Below are 6,498 nucleotides of genomic sequence, written 5' to 3'. Positions count from 1 at the left end.
ATTATTTGATTTAGTTGAAAATAACTGATCACTTAAAAAAAAGATGGTTTAAAAGAAGTGAATATATGAATAAAAAGTATGAAATGATCTCTCAAGTGCTCATCAAAACCCATTCCAAATGAAGCAGTCTCCAGCAGAAACTTAGAGGAAGGGGACTGTTGCCTGGTGACCTTTACAATTCAGTACTTTTCTAATCAAAGATTCTTCAGGATTGATGCTGTGGGCAACGCGTCAGAGATGGGGGTTTTTCGACATCTTAACATCGAAAGATTTTGATAGAACCAAATAAACACCTTTAAAAAGTAGGAGTGGTGGGCATTTTAATAGGCTACTAAATTATCTCAATATAAAGGGTGCCAAGGATTATTAAGCCAAATGGTATGTTGCAATCGCAAATATCAGCCTAGTGCAGCTGTTCTGGTGAGAGGCTTGAGGGCCAGCTCGCATGGGAGCCAAAGTTTTTGCAAGTTCTGTACTTGTATATGTGTTGAATTAATTTGAAGATCTGTCAAGTTGATAGTGAACCAAAACAAGAAAACAACCAAAATCAACTCATGACAATGTTTGTTTCAATTTGTGCAATATATGCACATTTGAAAGTTCCTATGTACTGACTTTGTAGGAAACATCTTTCTTCCTCACTGGATAGCATTCTTTTACCCTGTGTTAGTTACAGTCATTTAATCGTAAAGTTTGCATGTAAGGTTAGGAGTCTCATTGTTGAAAACCCTCGAGCTGCATTTCCTACATCAAACAGTGGAGGACATAAAGAAACTTCCCAAGGCATTCAAGAGAACTTGAAAGGAACTACGTGTCTGCAGGTGTCATCCTTTCTTCCCTTTTTAAGTAGCCCTCAAAACAGGTCTGAAGAGCCAGTGACATTTAAATTCACTTGTATTTGCATGAAACTCGCTGAGTTTTGAATTGGAAGAAGTCAAGTGTTCTGCAAGGGCTCTAACCTGGGTGAGAGACAGCATAGGGTATTTCCCTAAGAGTATTTGGTGAAACCCAAGTCCCCACAGGATATCTTACGGGCCAGGTGTTATGTGTGGTCCAGCGAGTTAGGGCATCACTGCCTGAGCCTCCTTTGCAGCGTATTAGAGTCTCAGGGAAGTCTCACAGGAAGGAAATGGGGGCGGACTTTATCTACCCAGTGCAAAGTGCCTCTCATAATCATTGCCTCCTTCCTCTCACCTCCTCTCTCTGGCCCCCATCAATTAATACAATGCAAGGTGCAGTCTGGAAAACCCTGGTCATGGCCAATAGCACAGATACAGTAGCAATAGTTTAGTCACTCAGTCGTCTCCTACTCTTTGTGAGCCCAAGGACTGTGGCCTGCCGGGCCCCTCTGTCCATGAAATTCTCCAGGCGAGAATACTGGAGTGGGTTGCCATTTCCTTCTCCGGAGGCTCTTCCTGACCCAAGGATCAAACCTGTGTCTCGGGCATTGTGGGCAGATTCTTTACCGACTGAGCTACTGGGGAAGCAGCACAGACACAGTAGTTGTGGCCAAACCCCGCCTTTCTGGGCCCCTTCTTCTCATCTGGAAGCAACAGATTTCCAGGTGCTTGAAACAGTTATTATTTCCAGTCTCCTCAAAAAGTTCACTTTAAGATTTGAGGAGTTTCCAGATTTTATTGTTCATATTCAAAATAAGCCTTGGAAGGCCAGAACAAGAGAGAGAAGGCAGTGCGTGCAAAAGCAAGCACAGTAGACTCGTGCACGTGAAGAAAACCTAGCAGCTGGGCACTTTTCCTGGGTTGACTGTTGCCTCTTTGGTGCTGTATCCGGGGATGTTGGTCATGATGCTTGTGGCCACCAAGCATCTTAGGAACTCTCTTCCCATATTTAGTGGCTTTTCTACATTGTAAGTGCTGCCTCCTTGAGACAGAGGTCACTAATGCCTCCCAGCCTTTCTTGCAGGGAGGGTCTGTCTTTCAGACACTCCTTAGTAAGCAGACCCCAGAGGAATAGTTTTTTGCCCAGGGGGTTGGATGCAGCACAGGACTGCACCAGAGCAACTCAAGGCACCTGGTATCTAGGGCCCAGGGTCATAGATGTGGGCAGCAGAGGCTGTGTCTGGAAGGGGAGGTGGCAGAGGTCCCCTTAGTAATTGAGTGAGCTCCCAAGTATCCCTTAGTAATTTCTTTTCTGCTTAAACCATCCAGGGCAGGTTATGTTGTTTGCAGTTAAGACCCTAACTAATATACGTATATACAGGCATGCTTAGTTGTTCAGTCATGTCCGACTCTTTATGACCCCAGGGACTGTAGCCCACCAGGCTCCTCTGTCCATGGAATTTTCCAAGCAAAGGATAGCAGAGTGGGTTGCCATTTCCTCCTCCAGGGAGTCTTCTGGACCCAGGGATTGAACCCACGTCTCCTGCATTGGCAGGTGGATTCCTTACCACTGAGCCACTTGAGAAGCCCATAGTATAGGTACTCCCTGCCCCAAGTGGCCAGGATGCAATTCTGTCTTATACTTTGCACTGAAGGACATGGAGGTATTTCCGAAACAGTTCAGTAGAATAGAATGTGTTTATTTTTTCAAATGTCCTTTACAAGAGCTCTGTATACCATGCAGAGTAGAGGGTGGCTCAGAATTTGTCAAACTAAAGATGGCTTTCTTTTTCAAGTGAGAGCCTCCACTCAGTCCTCCTCCATCTGGTAGAGTGAGCATCCAACTTAAGATTCTCATAGGAACGGAAGGTCAGAAGGAGAGCAGAGAGTGTACTCAGCTACGTCCTGCTGAGTTTGTATTTTTCACCCTACTAATATGGTGAGAGTAATAAAATCCCAAATAAATTTCCAGGAAATGTGGAGGAATTTATAAATGAATGTAAAGTACGACAAGTTCATAGTAGGGTTTTCCCCCTTTCCTAGAAAAGCTGTGAGTCGAGTAAGGAGGCAGATGGTGAAGGATCAGAATTTTATTTGTGTCTCCTCTGAAATCAAGCAGAAGTATTAGAAACTAAGAATGCCACACTGCAAAATATTTTCCTTGATGTCAGGGGACTGTAGAATTATTTAATCAAATAAAACCAAAGATTCAAAATTCGTTCTCTACTATATAGGCTTAGCTCTCTGCTGGCTACCATAAGAAATATTGTTGTTCAGTCACTAAGTTGAGTCTAACTCTTTGTGACCTCCGTGGACTGTAGACACCAGGCTCCTCTGTCCTCTATCTCTGGGGAGTTTGCTAAAATTCATGTCCTTTGAGTGCTATCTAACCATCTCATCCTCTGCCGCTCCCTTCTCTTTTTGCCTTCAATCTTTCCCAGCATCAGGGTCTTTTCCAGTGAGTCAGCTCTTCACATCAGGTGGCCAAAGTATTGGAGCTTCCACATCAGCTCTTCCCTGAATATTCAGGGTTGATTTCCTTTAGGATTGACTGGTTAGATCTTGCAATACAAGGAACTCTTAAGAGTCTTCTTCAGCACCACAACCAAAAGCACTGTGGCAATATTTACTTTTTTCTGAACGATTTAAGAGGCATCGTGCCCTTTATCTCTTAGTCTCTCAGTGTGTATTTCCTAAGAACAGGATATTCTCTTACAGAACCACTGTACGGCAAACTCAAGAAATCTAACACTGTTACAGTAATTTTTTCTCTTCTTCACTCCATATTTCAGTTTTGTCAACCCGCTCAACAAGCTTTCAGAGCATGTCCCCCACCCCAGTGCAGAATCAAATCCCGCACCACCCGCAGCATTTAGATGTCTCTCTCTCGTCTCTTTACTCTGGAGCCGTTCCTCATCTGTGACGTGGACACTGAAATGTCTGAACAGAAGCCAGTGATTTTCTACAATGTTCCTCAATTCGGGTTCATCAGATGTTTCCTTGTGACTAGGTTCAAGTTGTGTAACCTTGGCCAAGTGACATAAGTCATTTTGGGTGATGCCCATCTGCTATGGCTCCTTTTGTTCACCTGATCAATGCGTGGGCAGGCTTCTCTATTGCAGAGTGACCGTTTTTGCCTTTTAACCAATAAGCAGTCTGTGGGGCGATATACCTTGTCTTCTAAGGGACTGGGACACTGCACTGATGGAGGAGGATGCAGAGGGCAATTTTGAGAAGTGGCTTAAATTCTGACTGCCATTCACTAGCCGTGTGACCTTGGGCAAACCACCTAACCTTTCAGATCCACCCTGCCTCATCTGTAGAATGGAGTAAAACTATTTCCCTTCCAGTGTCATTAAGAAGATAAATATGTAAAGTGCTTGGCGCTCAGGAGACCTTGCACAAACTTTAGTGCACTTCTCATTTCCTACCTCCACCTTTTAAAGATTACTGTAGAGCAGGTGGTTTGTTGATCCCACTCATGTTTCCAGTGCTATGAAGGGGCATCGAGGACCAGCAAGTCATACAGTGCGATGCCTATGAAGAGGCAGGAAACACCTTGCTATAGAGGCCCAGTGGGAAATGTTGGTGATGTCTTTGGAAATGCCAGGAGCAGGGAGTGGAAGGGAAAGGAAAATGAAGTTGCTCAGTCATGTCTGACTCTTTGCAGCTCCATGGACTGTAGCCTACCAGGCTCCTCCGTCAATGGACTTTTCCAGGCAAGAGTACTGGCGTGGGTTGCCATTCCTTTCTCCAGGGGATCTTCCCAACCCAGGGATTGAACCCAGGTCTCTAGCACTGCAGGCAGATGCTTTACCCTCTGAGTCATCAGGGAAGCCTCTGAAGCTAATATTGGTTCTCAAGTGAAGTGGAAGTCACTCAGTCATGTCCGACTCTTTGTGACCCCATGGACTGTATAGTCCATGGAATTCTCCAGGCCAGAATACTGGAGTGGGTAGTCTTTCCCTTCTCCAGGGGATCTTCTCGACCCAGGGATCCACTGCAGCGGGTGGAGGCAGCAACAAAGCTGCTGTCTTGAGCTTGTGGTCACACTTGGCTAGAGAGGCGGCTGTCAGGGAAAGGGCCAATGGGACTCAGCTTATGGGACTGACTTGGGCTCTAGGACTGCAGCTCTGCAGCCTCAAGGACCAAGGGTTCACTGCACACCCAGACCAGAATCTGTGCTGCCCCTACCCCAGCTCCATCCCCAGGAAAACCAACTGTCTCCTCTCAGCCTTCATCTCCTTATCTGTAGGATGAGGGGTTTGACCAGATCTGTTGCTCTCTGTCCAGGTTGGATATTAGAACCAGGAGGGAAATGTTAAGAAAATGCCAGTTCCTGGGCCTATTCCTAGACCAATGAAATCAGAACCCAGACACATTGGACTTTTTCAAAAGTTCCCAGGTGATTCCACTGTAAGCCAAATTTGAGAACCACAGGCCTCAACATGTTCTTCCTTGCCTTCAGCATCTAGGAGTCGTGAATAGAATACTCAGAGGAAATGAATTTTCTGGTGAACTTAAAATTCATCACCTAAAATTCATTTCTTGTTTCTATTCCTTCTTTTGCAAATATTTCTAAAGTGGATAAGTCTAAGTAATTGTGAAGATCCTTCTTACCTTGATGATTCTATGGCTACATGAGAAGGATATTCTGAAAAACTGGAGTTTTCTGGTTAACTTAGAATTGCACCAAAAATTTCTATTCATTTTTTAAAGCTTTTCCGAAGTGTACAGTTTCCTGCCTAGGGAAGCAGGGACACTAACTTCCTGACATGGGGCTACTGCCTGCCCTTTCCCTAGCCAAGGCAGACATTACTAATTGATGATACCTCCAACGTGCCTTAAGGGTCCTTCTCAAACTTAGGCAGCCACAAACAATCAATTTGCTGACTTGAGATGAAACTTGTCTGCCATTCTGGGTATGGTGAATTTAGCTCAATATTTCTTTCATAATGGGGTATCTTTCAGGGCTGCAAAGGTCACTTTCCAAATAGTCCTTCTTCCATTCCAATTCTTCCAAGTACATACGACTATTGAACAGGCAATGTAGGGGACTGTGCTGAGGGTATACTGTGCTCACTCAAAAAACTTTGGGTATAAACACATACAAATTTTTATAAAAGTACGCTTTGCTGCTATTTACTTCTTTTTTTCTCTTTTTAAATGAAATGTAGTTGATTCATAATGTTGTATTACTTTCTGACATACAGCAAATTGAATAAGATATATTCTTTTTCAGATTCTTTTCTGTTCTGGTTTATTACAGGATATTGAATATAGTTCTTTGTGCTATACAGTAGGACCTTGTTGTTTTTCTGTTTTATAAATTTGCATTTGCTTATTTCAAGCTTCTAATTTATCCCACCAACACCAATTTCCCCTTTGGTAAATATAAGTTAGATTTCTATTTTGGTGCATTTGTTTCTATTTTGTCAATAATTTCATTTGTATCATATTTTAGATTCTACATATAAGTGATATCACGTGATATTTGTCTTTCTTGGTCTGACTTACTTTACTTAGCATGATAATCTATGGGTTCATCCATGTTGCTCCAAATGGCATGATTTCATTCTTTCTTATGGCTGAGTAATATTCCATTATATATCATCGATATATGGAATATATCGTATTCCATTATATATCATCTTCTTTA

The sequence above is a fragment of the Capricornis sumatraensis genome, chromosome 1 (genome assembly GCF_032405125.1).
Source record: "Capricornis sumatraensis isolate serow.1 chromosome 1, serow.2, whole genome shotgun sequence".
NCBI classification, from domain to species: Eukaryota; Metazoa; Chordata; class Mammalia; order Artiodactyla; family Bovidae; genus Capricornis; species Capricornis sumatraensis.
This window is presented reverse-complemented; position numbering follows the sequence as displayed.